The 22,959-nt window shown below is 36.1% G+C and overlaps 1 pseudogene; it reads right to left on the bottom strand.

Moving 5' to 3' along the window:
* The window catches only part of LOC107805198 (peroxisomal fatty acid beta-oxidation multifunctional protein AIM1-like), a 42,334-nt pseudogene that overhangs the window by 11,991 nt on the left and 7,384 nt on the right, over positions 1 to 22,959 (bottom strand).

Raw genomic sequence — 22,959 nt, 5'->3', positions numbered from 1 at the left:
ACAGGTTTTGAAAACGGTTTTGACCTAAAAAACGCAGCTATATATATGGATATAAAGGGTGGATGTTTTTTTACATGATTCTGACTGCGGTTTCTACTAGAATTTTGCCCACCCAAAATTCTCTATTTTCGGTTATTGTTTGGGTAACACAGTAGAAGACTGTGGAAATCTGCTAGTGTGTTTTCAACTGAGGAACTGGAGAACGACCTAGATTTGTTGTGTTTACGCTTCATGAGATAATCCTAAAATCTCCATACATGCTAGTTGTTTAGATTACACGTGAATAAGATTCTGTTATTGCTTTCGCTGTGGTATATATTCCAAAAATTGGTATCAGAGCTTACTCATGTCTAATTAAATAATTAGGATAAACCATAAGGATTAATATCATGTTCTATATGCAAGTTTTGAATTACATGCAAAGTTCGTTTTTCTGAAAACCTGCACTGTTTTTTGGTGTGATTATCTGTTATGGGTTGTGTTGATTATTCTGAAAACTTGATGTATCCTTTTAATATTGGTGATGTTGAGTTAGAATAATCTGAAAATTGAATTTTATCATGTAAAACGGAAAAATACGTTTTGCTGAATTAGGACAGAAAATCGGAGGTCAAAAAGTTGACGGACTCCGATTGACCTGAAACTTGGCAGGTCCATGCGAAACGGCCCAGTGAGCAATACTCATGGATTAATGATTGAAGTCGTTTTTTGGGCGTTCGGGGTCGTTTAGATGGTGTTTTTGCTGTTTTTCTAAAATTCTGAAATTTTATTTTTAGTTGTTTTTAATTCCAATAATTGTGGGGATCAATTCCCTTGGTCCCCGGGCTTAAAAAATCAGTGATATAATGTTTTTACACGTTGAAGTAGGTCTTCTTCCATATCGGATAAAAATATTATGAATAATCACTATGTTATACTAGTCATTCATTATTTGTATTTACTCTCCATCTAAGTATGCATGTTGGTTCAATGGGACTAATATATGTTGAATGTTGATATTCACTTGGCTTAAATTAACAGTTTACTCTCCATCTGAGTATGACATGTTTAAGTTTATGGAGTGAAAATATGTCATTATATATGTATATTGCAAGAATAGCTTCTTTCCCATCGAAATTTGTTGTTCAAGGTGTATAGATTGTATATATATAATGTGTTTTGAATTTTAATGTTCATAATACAAACTGATTTGATCTATTTAAATATTTAATGTCTCCCAGATTAACAATGACTGCTTTTAATCCCCTTACTGCTATTCTTACCCAAAACAAACTTGAGGGTCCAAATTATGTTGATTGGAAATGAAATTTGGATATTGTTCTAATTGCTGAAGAGCACAAATTTGTGCTCGATGAGGTGTGTCCAGAAAAACCTGGAGATGATGCCACAGATGATAAACAGAAGGCTTACTAGAAATGGATTAAGGCTGATGAGATGGCGCGGTGTTACATTTTGGCATCCATGTCGAATGTTCTGCAACATCAGCATCAGTCGATGGAGTCTGCTTATGACATTCTGGAAAATCTCAAAGAAATGTTCGGAGATCAGAATCGTGCGGCTAAGCAGACTGCCATGAAAGCCCTTCTGAATACCAAAATGGTTGAAGGTTCATCGGTCAGGGACCATGTTCTGAAGATGATGAGTCTTCTGAATGAACTGGAGGTCCTTGGAGCTAACATTGATAAGGACACGCAGGTTGAAATGATCCTGCAGACTTTGCCTGACAGTTTTCAGCAATTTTACCTGAATTATAACATGAACAAAATGGATTTGTCCCTTGCGAAATTGTTGAATGAGCTGCAGTCGGCAGAGACTATTATCAAGTCCCAAGCTCCTCCCGTGGCATTGAATTTTGAGGCAGGTTCTTCTTCTAAGCCGAGAGGCAGGAAGAAAAAGAAAAAGGCTAAAAAACCCTCTGTTGGTGGCGCGACTGCTGGTGTGAAAAAGGCTAAGGGCAAGTGTTATCACTGCAAGCAGCCCGGGCATCATAAGAAGCATTGTCCAACTTATCTGGCCAAGCTGAAAAATAAACCAGGTGATTTACATCTACTTGTCGTTGAAACATTTTTAGCGGCTGTTTCTACCATGTCATGGTGTGTAGATTCGGGAGCCACTAATCATATCTGCACTTATTTGCAGGGGTTTCAGGTAACGCGGCGGCTAAGTAAAGGAGAAATCAATGTTTATTAAGCAGACGGTTCAGCAGCCCCAGCTTTAGCATTAGGAAATATTAGTATTTCGTTTGGTAGTGGTAGAGTTTTAGCTTTAAAAGACACATTATATGTACCTTCCGTTAGAAGGAATTTAATTTCGGTTTCTAGCGCTATGAGAGATGGTTATGATTTTAATTGCCATGACGTTGATAAATGTGTTATTACTCATAATAAGCGTTACCTCTCTTCAGCTACATTGATTAATGGTCTTTTTGTTGTTGACTCTATTCCTAAACCGTTACCACCTAAAGAACTGAATAATGTTGATTTACCAAGCAAGAGAAAACGTTCTTCTGAATTGAGTGAAACATATTTATGGCACTTGCGTTTGGGTCATATAAATCTGAACAGAATTTCTAGGTTGGTCAAGGATGGACCTTTAAGTTCATTGAAAGTGGAGGCACTACCAACTTGTGAATCTTGTTTCGAAGGGAAAATGACAAAACGAAATTTCCCCTCAAAAGGAAATTGGGCAAGTGATAAATTAGAATTAATTCATTCTGATTTGTGTGGTCCAATGAATGTCCAAGCAAGAGGTGGTTTTGAGTATTTTGTGACTTTCACAGATGATTACTCAAAATATGGATATATTTATTTGTTGCGTCAAAAGTCTGAATGTTTTGAAAAGTTCAAAGAATTCAAGACTGAGACTGAAAAGCGACTTAATAAACATATCAAGACACTACGATCTGATCGTGGTGGGGAGTACCTCTCTATGGACTTCATTGGTTATTTATCAGAATGTGGAATTACATCTCAATTATCTGCACCTGGAACTCCACAACAAAATGGTGTAGCTGAAAGAAGAAATAGGACTCTTATGGAAATGGTTAGATCAATGATGAGTTATTCCAATTTGCCTTCGTCTTTTTGGGGACATGCCTTAGAAACGGCGAATTATGTTCTGAACTTAGTTCCTTCAAAGTCAGTACCCTTGACCCTACAGAATTGTGGACTGGGCACAAGCCTAGTCTGCGGCATATTCGAGTTTGGGGTTGTCCGGCACATGTGCTAAAGGGGAAAACGGATAAATTGGAGGCAAGAACGGATGTATGCGTGTTTATAGGTTATCCAAAAGGGACGAAAGGTGGTTAATTCTATTGTCCTAAAGAGAAAAAGGTAATTGTTAGCACAAATGCCAAGTTTCTAGAAGAGGACTATTTGATGAACTATGTTCCTAGAAGTAAACTCGTTTTACAGGAACTTAGCAAAGGAATGGAAACTCAGTCATCTGAAAATCAAAACGACCATATCCAAACCCCGGAAGTCGATTTTGACATACCATTGCACTTTAGTAGTGGGAGAAATGTCAATAGACTTCATGTACCATAAGAACAAGTGCCCGCAGTCATACTACCACAAAGTAGTGGGAGTCATGTTGAGCAGACTGCACAACAGGAAGAAGTCGTTGATATCCCTGTGGATAGCATGGAGACTCAGGTTCCTGATGATGTTGTGGTTCAACCACAAAATCAACGTGATGTAGTTGCAACTGATGTAGTGCGTAGTCGTAGTGGGAGAGAAATAAGACAGCCAATTCGTTACACGCTCTTGGGAGAATCATATGATAGGATCCCTGAGGAGCCTACCTCCGAACCTGTCAATTACGACCAAGCACTACATGATAAGGATGCCGATAAGTGGGTTGCTGCTATGAAATCAGAGATGGAGTCTATGTACTCTAATCAGGTTTGGGATCTTGTAGAACCAACTGATGGGGTTAAACCCATTGGATGCAAATGGATCTATAAGAAAAAGAGAGGTGTAGACGAAAAAGTACAAACTTTTAAAGCAAGACTTGTAGCGAAAGGGTTTACTCAGAAAGAAGGGATTGACTATGAGGAAACCTTTTCGCCGGTAGCCATGCTTAAGTCTATAAGGATTCTCTTATCCATTGCTGCTCATTATGATTATGAGATTTGGCAAATGGATGTCAAGACAACTTTTCTTAATGGAAGTCTTGATGAGTGCATCTATATGATGCAACCAGACGGTTTTATGGAAAGTGGCAAAGAGCACATGTTGTGTAAGCTTAAAAGGTCCATTTATGGACTAAAACAGGCATCTAGGGCATGGAACACTTGTTTTGATAAGGCGATTAAAACTTTTGGTTTTGATCAGTGTCTTAACGAATCTTGTGTATACAAAAAGTGGGATGGGGACAAAGTGGCATTTTTGATCTTATATGTAGATGACATACTGCTCATAGGAAATAATGTGGGCATGTTGAATTTAGTTAAGCAGTGGTTGTCCACACATTTTGATATGAAAGATTTGGGAGAAGCGGCTCATATCCTTGGGATCAAACTCTTGCGAGATCGCAAGAAAAAGATATTAGGCTTGTCCCAAGGTCTTTATATTGATACAATACTCTCCAGGTTTATCATGCATGATTCCAAGAAAGGATTCCTTCCTTTCAGACATAGAATTTCTCTATCTAAAGATCAGTCTCCTAAGACTGATGAAGAGATAGAAAAGATGAAGGCGGTCCCTTATACATCAGCTGTGGGGAGCCTCATGTATGCTATGTTATGCACTAGGCCTGATATCTGCTTTGCCGTTGATGTTGTTAGCAGATTTCAGTCTAATCCTGGGAAAGAGCATTGGACGGCGGTTAAACATATAATCAAGTACCTGAAAAGGACTAGGGATTACATGTTGATATACCAATCGGATAACCTGGTACCTATTGGGTATAATGATTCGGATATCCAATCAGACAGATATTCTAGAAAGTCTACCTCAGGTAATGTGTTTACTCTTGGAGGTGGAGCCATAAATTGGAGGAGTATCAAGAAAACTTGTGTTGCTGATTCCACCATGGAAGCCGAATATGTGGCAGCCTCTGAGGCAGCCAAAGAGGCAGTTTGGCTCGGTAACTTCCTGAGAGAGTTGGGTGTGGTTCCTTCGATTCAAGCGCCAATTACGCTTTACTGTGATAATAGTGGTGCGGTTGCAAATTCAAAAGAGCCACGAAGCCATAAGAGGGTAAAGCACATTGAGCGTAAATATCATTTAATTCGTGATATAGTGCAGAGAGGGGATGTAGTGGTCACCAAGATTGCGTCAGAGAACAACTTGGCAGATCCGTTTACTAAGAGCTTACCACAAAAGACTTTTGATAAGCATGTAGAATGAATGAGTGTCAAAATTGTAGACGCATGGTTATTAGTCTAAGTGGGAGATTGTTAGAATATACTATAAGCCATGCGTATTGTTATAGTATTCTTTATGAACAATTATTTATTTACTTGTTTAAATTCAATAAAGTTTCATTTTAAATAGATCATGTGTTGGTTTGTGTGTCCATTGCTTACATAGTAGATGATTTAGTGTATAGAGTTTAGCTTATACACGGAAGATTAAATCATCGGTTCTTGTAAGACATAAAAGTTAATGTTCACAATCTAATGATGGAATTGGACAAATCATCGGAATGATTGTAGCACAAGATTAAATATAATTTATCTTGATTATGGGAATGGTTTAATTCCAACTTCTTGTGCTAGTACATTTTGTATGTATTGAACGGATCAAGTAGAGATGAGTATTTTATACTGACTTTATAAAATAATTTCTCTAGTCCATTTAGTGTACTTATACTCTTAATCCTGATATAATTATTATTAGTTGTGTATGTCACTTGTTGTTTTGATTTATTAAAAGGCGAGATTCTTTCGCGAGTCAATAAGCCTGGTAAATTGGATAACAATGATATACATTGGCGAAGTAATAATTAGTTGATGGAATCCATGTCTCGATTTTGAGATTGATGATACTCCTTTATGAAAGCTTATAAGTTTTCATGTGTAAACCCGACCGGTGGATTTTGTATCCGACACATGAAATAAGTTAAGTGTAAGTCTAAAGGAAGTAATCAATAAATTAAATAATCAATAATTTAATTTGACTGATTAGTATCTGAATCTTAACATGGGGAGTTAAATAAGGTTTTATGGAAGAATTTCGAAATTGAACTAAGGAGTGCAATTACGAATTTTTAGTGGAATAATTCGTAATTTATTATGATGGAAATTAGTTTCAGAATTTCGAAATTAATATCATAATATGAAGCCTTGTTAATTAAATTCTGTGGTCCCTACTGTGCCTAAATAATAGAAAATAGTGGAAACTGTTACTTAGTGGAAAGAAAACGTGGAAATCGTCCCTTAGTGGGAGAAGGAAACCTAACAGGTTTTCATAACGGTTTTGACCTAAAAAATACAGCTATATATATGGATATAAGGGCTGGACGTTTTTTTACATGATTCTGACTGCGGTTTCTACTAGAATTTTGCCCACCCAAAATTCTCTATTTTCGGTTATTGTTTGGGTAACACAGTAGAAGACTGTGGAAATCTGCTAGTGTGTTTTCAACTGAGGAACTGGAGAACGACCTAGATTTGTTGTGTTTACGCTTCAAGAGGTAATCCTAAAATCTCCATACGTGCTTGTTGTTTAAATTACACGTGAATAAGATTCTATTATTGCTTCCGTTGTGGTATATATTCCAACTGAATTATCTACGTCAGTATGGAAAAAATAGGCAAATATCTTAGAGGATACTAGTGATTATGATGTGTTAATACTTTCTATTGTGTCAATCACAAGATCAACTGATGCATCCGGTAGAAGTGAGATATCCCCTGACATATCAAGCAACAAGCTGGTCATTTCACATTTAGAGCATTATCATAAATTAGTACAAGAAAATCTGAGTTACAACAATACCGTTCTTTTGAACATTCTGAACGACGTTGATATCAAGACCACCACAAAATTTGCCATCCCCTATAATGTTGGAAGAGAAATTTAATTTTCCAAGAGAGTTGTAAACCATAATATCTACTAATACCGCTGAAATATCGTATGTCACTCAAATTGTGTGCTTTGCCCAAATTAAAGATCTAATTTGGTCCAATGCGTTAAAAAACAACAGAAGATGTCCAAAAGCTTTACCTTCGAACTTGGAAAATTGCTCCTCTTCACGAGGCAGATACCTATTTTTAAGTGAATATACTCTTCATAATTTGTAACTGACCTCACTGACCCTCACAACATGAATGATCTCTTTTTCCTTCTTTTACTACAAGCATTATCTCTTTATTTCACCTCTTCCTTTGTTATTACCAAGGAAGAATCAAAAACACCATCATAATGATTTACCTAATAATTATTGAACTTGTAAGAATCTTTTGAATTAGCAAATTATGATTCTTGTGAAAAGAAAATAAGTTGGTGAATTAACTACTACTGAAGGATGATAAGTTACAGAAAATTTTCACCACCTTATGCTAGCTGCACAACATTTTATCCAATTCCCATATTTGTCAAAAGTTTCAAGAATTTTTTCATTATCCGCTCTTGATCTTTTACACGAGGCAGAACACGAGCTACCAAACGATGGGTCATGCCCGAACTTGTTTCTTTGAACTAAGTTTAATTTTTTTTTTTTTGGTTATTATCTTATAATTTATTTGATTACATACCAAACAAAACTAATACATTTTTTTTTAAAATTTTGACTTCATCTAACATGTATATCAAAAGGAATTTTGACATGTTTTCTTATGGAAGATTTATAATAGGCTATTTCATGCCACTCTATAAGTTTTGACCTTATTTAAATAAATTATGCAAAATAGCTTTCTAATTAGAAGTTCATCACCAGAAGATTTACCTTGCCATAACTCACGGCATATTATCTGAAGTTTAGTATATATAATATCCTGGTGTATCATCAGGAGTTTTTTATTGATGGGATTGCCAAGTCCTAGTGAATCACCAGGAGCATAGTACAAATTATATGAGAAATAAATTGCTTATAAATTCTGGCGGATCAGCAGGAGTACTTTCTGATGGATGAACTTTCATAAGTCTTGGCAAATCACCAGAAGCTTGGTACAAATCGTAGCGTAACTATGAAACATGTTTGTTTGCAAATTCCGGTGCGGATCATCGAGAATTTATTAGAATTTTTACCAATCGTTGTTGACTCCATATTTGATATTCGACATTCTAATATGAACCCTTATAATTTTTAATAGTTAGATTCAACGCAAAATAAAAAAATCCGTAGACACACGTTGTTTTCTTTTAATGATCAAGCTCAACAAAATCCAACAATAATTTTTTTTTCAAGTTCTTCAACTAAACCAATCATAAATAAGCAAAGGGTTTTCAATATTCTATGCAACACGTATGAAGAAGATGAAGAAGGAGGAAAAAAAGGAGGAGGAGCACAAGTTCTGACGGATATTTACATTTACTTAACTTTTTTAACATGGCAAAAGTTGAACACTAGCCCTTAAGGAGGATGATCGATGAAATTTCTTGTTCTTTTGGATAACTTCGATTATATATTAACTCAAATCAGCCCAACAATGGGCGACATGAGCTTTGTACAAATGGAATGGCAATGGGGCGGGACGGGCGGGGGCGGGTGGGTTTGGCAAAACCCACAAAAATTTCAACCCGCACCGCATAATTATTTTTTCAATTTTCAACCCACCTCGCTTGAACCTGCCCCGCCCCACTTAATTTTTTTCTTTAATTTTTTTTCTAAAACAAATTAGTTTGACATTTTATTTTATAAAATGAAGTGTTTAATAGAATCACATAAACATAAAAATGAGAGAGTGTTATGCCGGTCTTCCAAAATAAACTAGTTGTCCATGTCAGGAAGAGCACGAGAAATTGAGAAAGTGCCGACAATAAAATTGAACTATATGTGTGGTTATTCTATAATTTTTATGTATGTATAATAATTCTATATGCATAATATATTATTATAGCAAAGAAAAAATCTACAAATAATTAAATTTTCTTCTTCATGATTCTGAAAATTAGGCACAAATGACTGTGAGATAGAGATTTTGATACTTTGGGACCCACATTCCACTTATTATTCCCTTACGTCATTGGTGCTAGTGAAGAAGAATGTGAAACTGTAGTTTAAATAATTAGTTTGCTTAAAAAAGATAAAATTTAAAGTTGCCCCGCAACTCGCCCCGCTTTAAAAAATTTTAAAATTATTTTAACCCGCCCTGCCCCGCCCCACATCCGCATAAGAAAAAACCCGCCCCGCGTCAAACAAAACCCACCCCACCCTGCACCCGCCTTCCCCGTTGCCATCCCTATGTACAAATTAACCCGATATGAAATTATGAGAAGCCCTCTGCCAAATTTGGATTAAATTGTGCGGGTCATATTTTTATGAGCGATTGACAGGAATAACCATATAACGGGCTGGTTTTTAAATATTGTTTCTATTTTAAAAGTATTTAAAATGACCCTGGCCTCACGCACATTTATTGTTTGTCAGAGATTTCTCACCGGATAATTTGTAGATTTTATGTTATATTTGCTACTAGTAAAAGGATAATATTGTGATGCTACTAAATTCTATAAGTTTAAAAGAACAAATTATACGAATAACTATTGACATAAACTTAAATATTATAACCCCATATATAGCGGGTGATTCAAACAAATAAAAATATAATATGATTCAAAAATAAATATCCTTTCCCTTTTAATTTACATAAAATATTTTTCTTATTAGCATGTTCCAAAAGAATGATACATTTCTGTATTTGGAAATAATTTAACTTTAAATTTTTTATTTTACCCATTTTACATATAATGAGAAGTTCTTACACCCATGCAAATATCATTGCCCCACAAAACTATTAAGATCATAAGTTTCAAAAGTTTTCTTTTTTGTTCATAAATTCCGTGTCAAGTCAATATCTCATCTATATTGAAACTGAGTGAAGTCATACTATATAGAGTAATAACAAATAAAAATACATTTAGTAATATCTTAATTTAAATTATAAAAATATATTATATTATTATCTCAACATAATAAATTCTCACATCAACATCAGCTTCTACCAAACTAAAATTACACAGTAACAAATTAATATATACATACATGATAATTTATTAACAACCAATATATTCTAACTTGCAGGAGTTACCAACTTATAAAACAGTTGGATCGTAATTTGCTCAATAATTTTGCTAACCACACAATTAAAGTCACATTGTTTTTAACAATTTAAATAATACCTTTGGGATATAGTTAAGATTAATATATTATAATTAATAAATATTAACCTACTTTAAATATTTCTCTTTTAGGATGCACATGTACTAAAAGAAGATGAATTCTTACATGTAATTCTTAATTAAATGAATCTTACCTTATGATTTTGTGATTCACTTTATTTTGTGTAAATAGCAATCCCAAAATAGTGCAATTATATTTATCTATGTGTTTACTCTATCCAAATCTATTTCATTCTAATTGACACACACACACATATGTATGTATATATATATGTATATTCGACCCCATCGGTTGCTCGATCAATTGGCTCATACAATTTGAGAGAACATAAATATCAACAACGCGCTAAAAAGTGATTGTCCATACCTGAACCATTAGAGAAGAATCTATCCTCCCTTCTTATATATTTTAGCATAGCAACCGCTAACATTAGTAGAAAAAAAATGTATGTATTGCTTCCAAACAATTGAGATATAAAATAAATTATAATATGTTAGATAATTAATTTTACCGTAAATAAATTAAGATAAGATATAAATTCTCTATTTTTTGTTCTTTGTCTATTGTTACTGTGTTACCTGTTACATAATATGATTACATTATTACTTAACTTTTTATTAGCTTGTCACCTACTTTATATCCCTATATGTTACTTCTATTATAATATACCATAATGAATATGATTTTTTATTTCTCTTAAAATAATCTTTTTATTTATTTTTAATCTTTTACTACATAATATTTGAATTTATCAAAAATATTTTTGAGTAATAATTATTTATTTGCTTTATTTTATCATTTATAAAAATTCAAAGTATAAATTCTCTCGTACTATCTTTGTCCCCCTCTTTCTAAATTATTTTCTCTAATAAGTATGATATTTTATTTAATTTTTTCATTTAGTATTTTATTCAATAATGGACAAAAATAACAGTGCATATGATCAAACTATATAGTACTTCACAAAAATGTTACGGTATTTGTATTACTAAACTTCTAGTAATTATTATTTTGTTGAAGCTTTTAACCTTTAAAAAAATTATTTTTATTGTATATTTGTTTAAAATTCAGAAAACTTAGTCTAAAACAGTTACTTTGGATTATCCATTATGAAATAAATAAATTATTAAATATATCTACATTCTAAGCTTTAGGTTAAAACCTTAAAATATATTCTTCAACTCATTAAAAAGTATTGAATTCTTAAAATAAATTAAAACTGCACATTAGATTACGGTAGGATATATTCTTTTCACTCGATACTAGAAAAGGAATCCAAATGCTATAGATATCAAAATTCTTTACTTTCCAAATAAAAAAATACAGTTAGAAAATATTAGTACAATGATTGAACTTTATTTATTTTAATTTAATTTCAATAAATGGAATTTCATATATAGTTCTTAAGTGAGATATTTCTTTATTTGACAATCTCCCACAAACTCTTTAAGATTGCCAAGTGGCTTTATAGTAGCTTACCACTTGGTTTAACCATAATGCAAACTTTCTTGCTTTAATTTATATATAGATATAGATTTGACAATCTCCTACAAACTCTTTAAGATTGCCAAGTGACTTTATAGTAGCTTGCCACTTGGTTTAACCATAATTCAAACTTTCTTGCTTTAATATATATATAGATACATATATTGTTAGTTGTTCACAAACTCTATTCGAATGGCATGATTTTGTGATTGTTCAATTGTACATCAAACTCAATCATATTGACATGACTTTGTATTAATTACATTCGACCTATTTGTTAGATTGTTCACAATCTCTACCCAGTTTGTATGTTGTGCTTGTTTAACTGTTCACCGAACCCTACCAGATTGGCTTGACTTTGTGTTATCTAAAATTGACTTATCTGTTAAATTGTTCATCAAAATCTACTCGATCGGCATAATATTTTTTGTTTTGTTCAACAAAGTATTCTTCAAAATCGCAATTTTAATTTCAATCAAACCACCTCAAATCTACTCCAAATAATCTCAAATTTGAAACAAAACCTCTAAATACCAGCATAAATGATCCCCAATCACCAATTTAATCAAATAACATCAAATCAAAAAGATTCACTTTGTCTTATTCAACACTTTTTGAGGACCAATTTGGAGATTTGAGATTTTAAAAGTAAATTGCTAAATTGGCGTTTGAAAAAAAAATGCACAAATTATAAATATTAAATAATTTTAATAATAATCGATTATTGACTTCCAATTTTACCCCCAAATAGGAATTCAAAACTTCTAATATTGAAGAACTATATTCTTGGTGAAGAAGAAACCAAATTCTGTAACAAAGTAAAAATAAAGATAATATTTAAAGGCCAATCCCTTAATGGGACAACCTGTGCAATTTTGTGGTAATTTGTCATCCCTAATATTTCTAGAATTTAGTGGCTTATCTTCTCTAATTAACTACCTAAGTGCTATATACTAAATGCACTTTATTGCAACACCAACCCAATGGAGGAGAATTTTGACTACGGCCACATAAGTAATATTGGGAATTCAAAACCTATTTTCCCCATATATATATATATATATATATATATATATATATATATATATATATATATGCAGTGGATCCCTCCGTTATCCGTCAGTTGTTGTGCATACGTAATTGTTTTTATATAATTATCAATTTAACAAATCAAGAGAATTTTGTTTTCCAACTTTGCCCTTACTCAAATTAAGAGATAGATAAAGATTAAAGAATTAATGAGGGATAAAGTAGTCAAATTACACTCATAATTAATTTTTTTTTAAGATTGTGCAAAGTTTTATCCTGACAACTAAATAAGAACGGAGGATTTCATTCCATCTTAAATACATACAGAATACAAATACGGAAGAAAAACTAATTTCGATATATAAATTAAGCATGATAAAATCTTATATGTGATTGATCTTTTAAAAAAAAAAAAAACACTCACCAGTCAAAACTATAGCTTTGATATCGCTTCGTTTTACTGCCTCTTGATATTGTGCTTTTAAGCCAGCTATCACTGTGTAGGCATATAAATTTTATTGAAATTAAATTCATAAAATAATTTGGACTATATTTTAAATTCAAAATATATTGATATAAATAAAGATATGAGCTAATATAATTGAATTAATTATATAAGCCCAATATAAATGGATTAAATAAATAAGTCTTAATCCATTGGGCTAGAGTGATGAGCCCACTTCATCAAGCCCAAGATGTCATCTTTCTAGAGGCCCAGTTTGGTGCCATGTGTCAAATGACGTGGCACGCCAAGTCAAACGAAAGAGCCAATAGGATCGTGCCATGTGTCAATATGACAAGGCATGCCCAGTCACACTAAAAGGCCAGTGAAATCGCGCCACGTGTGCAAGTGACATGTTCTGGCCAATCAAATGCGGTCATGTCACACTTCAATTTGATTGGTCGGAAAGAGTTTATTCTTATCATGACTCCTCCTTTCCACAACTATAAATAGGGGTCTTCATAACTCAGAAAAGACACAAGAAGTTATAACAAGAAGCAAGAAAGAGCTCGTAGATCAAACGCTGCAAATTCCTCCACAAGTTTCAAGCTTCAAGTTCAAGTTCACGAAATCAAGTACAAGTTCAAGAACGAAGAACAAATCAAGGTCAAGTTCAAGCAATCAAGCTCAAGCTCAAGCTCAAGAACAAGATCATCGTTCGAGGCAATAAATACATATTCAAGATCAAGCTCAAAGACCCTTGAATTTATTTACAATTAGAAGGAAGAATCAGAGGATTCATAGAGATTGTAACACTCAAATATTTCAAATAAATACTACGATTGTTGTAATATTTTCGGTCTTGATTTTATTTTCTCGACGCAAATTTATTGTCTACAAATTCTGGCACGCCCAATCAAGTCCTACGAGTTGAATACAAGTCCTAGCCGCGATTGATCTCAATTCCAAATAGCATTTTCAATTGCTTTTGGATTCCTGCGAAGACCAATCCTATTAAGAAGTAACAATGCAGTAGCCGAATCCAACATGAAAAATAATTGCAATATCCCACATCGGTATTTGTCCTCTCGCAGCTGCCTTTTGATATCTATATAAACCCCAGTACGTATTTGTTTAGCATCAATTCACAGTATTTGCAAGCCACTTGAGTCTAGTTTTATAGACTTGGAAGCATTAATGTGAAGGTAATTTCTTCTTTTTTTCTTATGCTTTTCTTGTTTTGTTGTCTTTTTTTTAGTTATGTGCTTTTGTTTAACAAGATGATCCACGCATGAAGAAGACAATCTTGGGGTGTGAGGGGATGAATATTCATCCTTGCCCGAATATCGGAGAGATTACTCTCATGACCCGACTACCGGAGAGATTACTCTCAATATGGCCCGACTACCGGAGAGATTACTCTCAATATGGCCCAACTACCGGAGAGATTACTCTCAATGTGACCCGATTACCGGAGAGATTACTCTCAAAATGATCCGACTACCGGAGAGATTACTCTCAATGTGACCCGATTACCAGAGAGATTACTCTCAATGTGGCTCGACTATCGGCAAGGCTAACTTAAGGTGCAAAGGGACTCATATGTCCACCTTAAGATTGGAAAGTTATAGTTCCTTTTAAGGACAAACCCGCGAAGATGCCAACTTAAGGTGCAAAGGGACTCATATGTCCACCTTAAGATTGGAAAGTTATAGTTCCTTTTAAGGACAAATCCGCGAAGAGGCCAACTTAAGGTGCAAAGTGACTTATATGTCCACCTTAAGATTAGAAAGTTATAAAGCTTCAACTCGAAGACGACATCAACTTGAACACTTGGAAAACTTTGAAGATTTGGCGGACTTTGCAGACTTCAGCTCGAAGATTCGGAAGGCTTAAACAATTCAACTTTAAGATCGACGAATTTGAAGACTGAAACTTGAAGACCGAAAGACTTGAAGACTTCAACTTGGGGGCCTAAATATTTCAACTTTAAGACCGACGAACTTGAAGACTTCAACTTTGAGACTTGGAGGGCCTAAATATTTCAACTTGAAGATCGGCGAATTTAAAGACTTCAACTTGAAGACCGACGGACTTGAAGACTTCAACTTTGAGACTTGGAGGGCCTAAATATTTCAACTTGAAGATCAACGAATTTGAAGACTTCAACTTGAAGACCGACGGACTTGAAGACTTCAACTTTGAGACTTGGAGGGCCTAAATATTTCAACTTGAAAATCAGCGGATTTGAAGACTTCAATTTGAAGACCGACGAGGTTGAAGACTTCAACTTTGAGACTTGGAGGGCCTAAATATTTCATCTTGAAGATCATTGGATTTGAAGACTTCAACTTGAAGACCAACGGGGTTGAAGGTTTCAACTTGGGGATTTAACTTGAATACACTTGAAGACTTCAACTTGGAGACTTCGAGGGCTTAAATATTTCAGCTTCTCTTTTGCTTTACATTGTTCGACTTTTATCTTAGTCGCATAATTTTAAATTTCAGACGTGCTTGTAACAAATGATTCATATCTTGCCATGGGAGAGTCCAAATAATGAACCGTTTGATGACTTTAATATCTAAAATATATCCAATACTCAGAATCAAAAACCTTTAGAATCGCGCCGGATAATATTTTGAAACCAACTTTAGATTTCGCCATGTTAAAAATTTCAGATTTGCGCAGTATCACCAAAAAATTCATATCTCGGTGTAAAAATATCGAAATTGCAAACCGTTTGATTTCAAGAAAACTAGACTTCAAGATTTAGAACATATCCAAAATTCTCAATCAAACAACTTCTGAATCGCCCCAGATAATATTTCGAAATCAACTTTATATTGCACCACGCTATCAATTCCAGATTTGCGCAGTCTCACCAAAAAATTCATATCTTGGTGTAGAAATATCGAAATTGCAAAACCGTTTGATTTCAAGAAAACTAGACTTCAAGATTTAGAATATATCCAAAATTCTCAATCAAACAACTTCGGAATCGTCCCAGATAATATTTTGAAATCAACTTTACATTGCACCACGCCATCAATTCCAGATTTGCGCAGTGTCACAAAAATTCATATCTTGGTATGAAAGCCTCGAGATCGGAAGATATCTTACTTGTCATCAATCGAAATTTAAGAGCCATATTCACACAAATATCTTGAGTTCAAGTCTCACTGAATTTGAAACGTTGTGCCAAGCAATCCTTTCCTTATACTTGTGTTTCCTTTTGATGCCTCTCTTATTTTCCCCTTTTTTTTATAAGGCAGAGGGTGGACTTGGAGACCAACAAACTTGAAGGTTTGGAGAACCTGAAGACATAGAGAATCCATGGACTTCAATGTAAATACTTGACATCCTCCTAAAATCTGCCGATCGAAGATATCAATTTACCATGGAGGGTTGCCCTCTTTAAATCAAATGAGGTCAAAGTTCAGTAGGAGGATGGCATTTCAGCTTGATATTACATTCCTTCATACTTCGATCGAACAACAATTGGGGCAATATGTATCCTTTGAACTTATGCGACTGAACTTAGAATGAAACTCTAAACTGCCTACGTACCTCGGTGAAGAGGATCAAGTCATACCGTAGTTCAGACTGGGTAATTTTTTTTTACATCCTAACTTTTTCCTAGGCCGCCTCTTTCGAGATTTTCAACCTAGCGGACTTTTTTTTTACATCCTAACTTTTGCCTAGGCCGCCTCTTTCAAGATTTTCAACCTAGCGGACTTTTTTTTACATCCTAACTTTTTCCTAGGCCGCCTCTTTCGAGATTTTCAACCTAGCGGACTTTTTTTTTGGGCCGTACACAGTTTATACTCTTGCGGGCCAGGAGTGTAGCAACATACAGTTAGGCTCGTGCATCAAGGAGCATTGCAATTTCAAGGATAATACTTTTTCAAAAACTTGCCATTGATAGGGCCGATCCCCATACCATCTGCATCAACCAGCTTGTAAGCCCCACTTGAGTAAGCTTCTTGTATGACATATGGCCCATCCCATTTTAAAGTGAACTTCCCTACAGGTTTATGAGAAGTAATTACGGGTCTTCATACGACAAGGACTTGATCTCCTACTTGAAAGGATCTCGGGCGAACTCTTTTATTGAAGGAGCGAGATAATCGAGCTTGATAACATTCAAGACTCTATTGAGCTTCCAATCTCTTTTCATCAAGAGCTTCCAACTCTTCTAACCAAATTCGAGCATTTTCTTCATCAGTGATCCCTTCTTGAATAGCCAGTCGTAACGAAGGTATTTGACGCTTACGTGGCAAGACGACTTCGACTCCATAAATAAGGAGTCGCCTATGTTGGCGTGCGGTGAGTCATCCTATATGCCCATAGAGCTTCTTCCATACGGTCATTCCAATCTCATTTGGATTTGGAGATGACTTTCTTTAACAAGTTGCATAGAGTCATGTTGAATGCCTCAGCTAGACCATTGGCGGCAACATTGTACATCGAAGAGTTACGTTGCTTGAAGCCAAAGAGATCACAAATCTTGTTCATCTACCTATTATCGAATGGCTTTCCATTATCCGTTATTATGTAACGAGGAATGCCAAAGCGATAAATAATGTTTACTCGGATGAAACTTGCAACATTTTCCTTCTTTACTTCCTTAAGAGCAATAGCTTCAGCCCATTTTGAGAAGTAGTCAATTGCAGCCAAGATGTATAGGTGCCCACCAGAAGACTTTGGCAGTGGTCCAACAACATCCAATCCCCAAGCGTCAAATGGCCAGGATGCAACAGTCGGGTGCAACACTTTAGGAGGTTGATGAATAAAATTCTCATGGAATTGACAAGCCTTGCATCTTCGAGCGTAGTCTAAGCAATCTTTTACCATCGTTGGCCAATAATATCCCATCCTTTTTATATGGAAGTGGAGCTTTGGTCCAGACTGGTATGACCCACATACCCTAGAATGTGCCTCTTGCAAAGCTTGGAAAGCTTCTTCTTCTCTTAGGCATCACAAGAGTACTCCCTCGAACGACCTTCTGTATAGAGTATCCTTGTATTAAAGGAAACGAGGTGCACGACGACGGATTTCAGTCCTGCTCCTCGGATTTTCTGGAAGTATCCCATAGCATAAGTAGTCAATAATGGTTTGTCGCCATTCTTCTTTCTCAACTTCAGAAACAACAATAAGATACTTGAGTTCGTTTTCTTCACCTTCAGCCTCATTTGGCGGCGGTACTAACCATTTTGGCAGAAGGTAACTTGCGCTTGGTCAGACAGGGCTAATGATGAGGCTAGAGCAGCTAAAGCATCAGCTTTCTTATTTTCTTTCCTTGGCACATGCTGAATAGTCACATCACCTAGCCACCCCATTAACTTTTTAGCGTAATCATGATATGGGCATAGTTCAGGCTTCTTGACCTCGTAACTACCCAAAAGCTGATTGACCACTAACTGGGAGTCACCAAAGACTTGCAATTGCAATTGCTTCATATCAACGGCCATTTCAAGCCCAATAATTAATTCTTGATATTCAGCAACATTGTTGGAACAGAGTTATGTCAAGGTGAAGGAGTAGGCAAGACTTCACCTTGGGGAGTGACAAATACTACGCCAGCCCCGGCTCCCCCACGATGCACATCACCATCAAAGTACATCTTCCATGGAGGTTGAACTTCAACGACCATTGTGTCCTCATCAGGTAGTTCATCAGTTAGCTCCCATTCATTAGGTATTGGATGATCTGCCAAGAAGTCTGCCAATGCTTGTCCTTTTACAGCCTTTTGAAGGATGTACAAAATCTCGAATTGTTGAAATTAGAGGTACCATCTCTCTAGTCGATCACTAAGAACAGGTTTTGACATCACGAGCTTGATAGGGTTTGCTTTAGAAACAAGACGGACAACATGAGTTTGAAAGTAGCGCTTTAACTTTTGAATTGAAAAGACTAGCTCCAAACACAACTTTTCAATTGGCGAATAATTCAGCCCGTTAGGTGTCATCATCCTTCTCAAGTAGTAAAGAGAGTTTTCTTTACCCTCACTATTTTCTTGGGCTAATAGTGCTCCAACAGACCTTTCCTGCGCTGCAATGTATAGTATCAGTGGCTTTCCAGGTATAGGAGCTACTAAAACTGGAGGCTTCATCAAGTAGGTTTTGATACTTTCGAAGGCATTGCTACAAGATTGGTCCCACTTGAAAGGAACGCCTTTCTTCATGAGGCAACTAAACGGTTGGCACCTCCCAGCCAGGTTTGATATGAATCTTCTAAGGTATGCTAGCTTTCCTTGTAGACTTTTCAATTCATGGATATTTCGAGGCTCAGGCATTTTCAAAATGGCATCCACTTTGGCTTGATCAATTTCGATCCCTCATTGTCGGAGAATGAAACCAAGGAACTTTCCAAAAGTAACTCCAAAGGCACATTTCAATGGATTCATCCTAAGTTGGTATCTCCGGAGAAATTCAAATACCATCCTCAAGTCTTTCATGTGGTCGCCCTTCTATCTTGATTTCACCCCCAAGTCATCAACATAGCATTCGACATTCTTATGGAGAATATCATCGCAAATATTCTTCATAGCCCTTTGGTAAGTAGGACCAACGTTCTTCAAGCCAAAAGGCATTACCTTGTAGCAATAAATACCCTTTGGGGTACGGAATACAGTAAGCTATTCATCCTTTGGTGCTATGCGTATTTGGTTATAACCCGACGAACCGTCCATAAATGGCATTGCCTCATACCCAGTAGTAGCATCGATCATCAGTTCTGGAATGGGAAGCGGTAACTCATCTTTTGGACACGCATTTTTAAGATCCCTAAAGTCAACGCACACTCGAATCTGGCCATTTTTCTTCCTTACAGGGACAATACTTGAAATCCATGTTGGGTACTTAACTTCACGAATAAAGCCAGCTTCGATGAGTTTGTTAACTTCTGTTTCAATCAAGGGAACCAAGTCTGGCCTAAAACGCCTTTGAGCTTGTTTAATAGGACGAGCACCATTTTTGACTGCAAGGTGATGGAATGCTACTTTCGGGTCCAAGCCAGGCATCTCTTTGTAACTCCAAGCAAATACATCCCTAAACTCTTTGAGTAATTCAATATAAGTGCTCTCTTCTTCAGCTTCAAGTAAAGCACTTAGGTAGGTGAGTCTTGGTTCTTCATCGGTGCCAAGGTTAACTTCTCTTAAGGCATCAACTGTCGTCTTCACTCATTCTTCAAGTTCAGGTGGAGCATCTTTAGCATCTTCATCTTCTTGAGGGTCCCCATCATTGAAGAATATGTGATAACATGGCGAAACATCCTCCAACTCCGCATTATCTTCCATCAAAAATGGAATGCCATTCTTGATTTGTCCAGTAACAAGATACGAAGAACCTACACTTTCTTCGTCTTCATCACATTCCTTAGTATAGACCACATTATATGGTTTACCTTCAGTATTTCTTTACATGAAACCATAAGTTTTGTTTGTCGCCTCATTCTAGGAGGAACCAAACTTTGGAAATCCTTAGAGATCTCCTGGATTTTGGGAGAAACGGGTGTTCTTATGCTTTAAAAATTTCTCCGGAACTTGTTCCCCTTCTTTAGTGGACCCAATCATTAAAACACGGAGGTACTCACAGGTGATCTTTCAATTCGATCAAAGACAGAAAGTTTGTTAGAAGCGGCTGATTCATCTTCTACAGTGATATAGTTGTTGCTTGCCCTTCTTATTGAGATGCACACTGGTGACAGTTGCTTGTATCCCAAACCTTCACGTGGTTGCCTCATTACAACTTCCGGTTGGAGCTTCCCTAACTTTGACGGCTCATTGGGATTGTATCTAGTTTTTGCAAAATAGCTTGTAAGCGTTAGGGTCAAAACCTTCATTTGTTCGCTTTGTAGGGAGTGCCACATTCTGCAAACGATTTTGGGCTACAAACCTTGCAAGTGGCATTGAGGATGACTTTACTGCCTCAATTCGTTTGACTGGAAGAGTTAACTCCTTTAGCATGTTGGCTTGGCGATTAGATGATTCACTTTCATCTTTCTTCCTTTTAGGGATATATTGGAGTGCCGGACTTACTTTCTTGCCACAAGACGTAACATTCCCTCTATAAGACATATTCGTGTTGGGTTGTACCTCTTTACTAGCAGCTTTGGCTTTACCAGTAGTCACCTCTTCTATTTTAGTTGAGGGCTCTTTATTCTTGCTTTTCATGCCATCATCAATTTTCAGCTCCTTCACAATGCGGTTCTTCAAATAGAACTTTGCATCAGCAAAGTGTGACTCAACCTCGGTGAATGGATCATCATCAGCACTACCATCTTCTCGACTTCACCCTCGTAGTATTTTAAACATTGATGGTAGGTAGATGGAACTACTTTATTCTTATGTATCCAAGGCCTCCCAAGCAAAAACATGTATGAAGTCTTCGTGTCGATCACGTGCAGCCATGCACTTGATTGCATATCTTCAATAGTGATTCCCAGCCTGATCGCGCCTATGGCTCTTTTCCCCCCTTGGTTGAATCCTTGGATCATCACACAACTTTCTGAGAGTTCGTTCATGGGAATACCAAGTTATTTCAAAGTGTGGATTGGCAAAATGTTCACTGAGGATCCTCCATCAACCAAAATCCGATTTACCCTTTCATCGCGCATATAGCCAACCAGGTAAAATGGGCGGTTATGAGGAGTGTCACCTAGCAAAAGATTGTCATTTGTGAACGTGACCTTTTCCTCACAAGCATTAACTTCTTGAGGAGTGGACTCGATGGGATTTTCCGAAGATGGTGCCAATGGTAGGTCATCACTCTTTTCTTCCCCTTTATCAGCATGGCAACAAGAGGCATCAATGCCCTTATGAGAAATCTTTGTGCGGAACCAACTTGGTAAAAACTCCTCCAAGGTCACTGGATTTCGTGGCTTTTGAGAATGGTGCATCTCCACTTTTGCTTTTTTCAAATGCCTAACTGGATTCTTTTTCGTTGGTCTTTTTACCATCATCTTCCTTATTGTTGTTCTATTGATTATTTGCAGGTCTCCTTTTGTGGTGCCTACGACGAGTCACCAATGTCCAACATTCATCATCATCAGATTGATTGACTTCAGCTTTGTCGCTCTCTAGTAATTCTTCATCTTTACTTTCTTTAAAACCACATAAGTCATCCGGACTGAATGAGCCAAAGGTGATAGAGACTTGGTTTGCGCTTGCTTTCTCATCTTCAAGCACGATCTTCTTTTTGCGAGCCAAATCCATGACTTTATCCTTTAAGACAAAGCACTTCTCCAGAGGGTGGCTTACAAGTCGATGATATTTGCAGTATTTTGGGTCATTTGTTTTTCCAGCTTCATTTGGTCGCTTCATCTTCAGAAGCTCAATGAGATTTAACTCGAGGAGTTCTTCGAAAATGGCTGGCACATCAGAATCCAGGAATATGTACTCTTTTTCTTGCATTTCTTTTAGAGTCAACTTTCCACTTGGCTTGTCTTGAAAATAAATGGATTTCATACTCTGCTTCTTGCTCACCTTCGTCGTTAACTTCATAGGTGATGTTTTGACATTCATAGCTTCTTTGCTTTCAGACTTGGGTACGAACTTGCCCCACTTCCTGACTTCTTGCTTGTCATTCGCATTGCGAGGTTCATAGATGGGTAGCCTTTCATTTTCAGTAGAGGCCATGCTCAATTCTATGTCGTAGGCACGAGTTGCAAGTTCTTCAAATGTGCTAGGCTTGATACCTTGCAAGATGTAGCG

Source organism: Nicotiana tabacum, chromosome 1 (assembly GCF_000715075.1).
Source record: "Nicotiana tabacum cultivar K326 chromosome 1, ASM71507v2, whole genome shotgun sequence".
Lineage (NCBI taxonomy): Eukaryota > Viridiplantae > Streptophyta > Magnoliopsida > Solanales > Solanaceae > Nicotiana > Nicotiana tabacum.
Note: the sequence above shows the minus strand (reverse complement) of the source record. Positions and strands in the feature narration are given on the sequence as shown.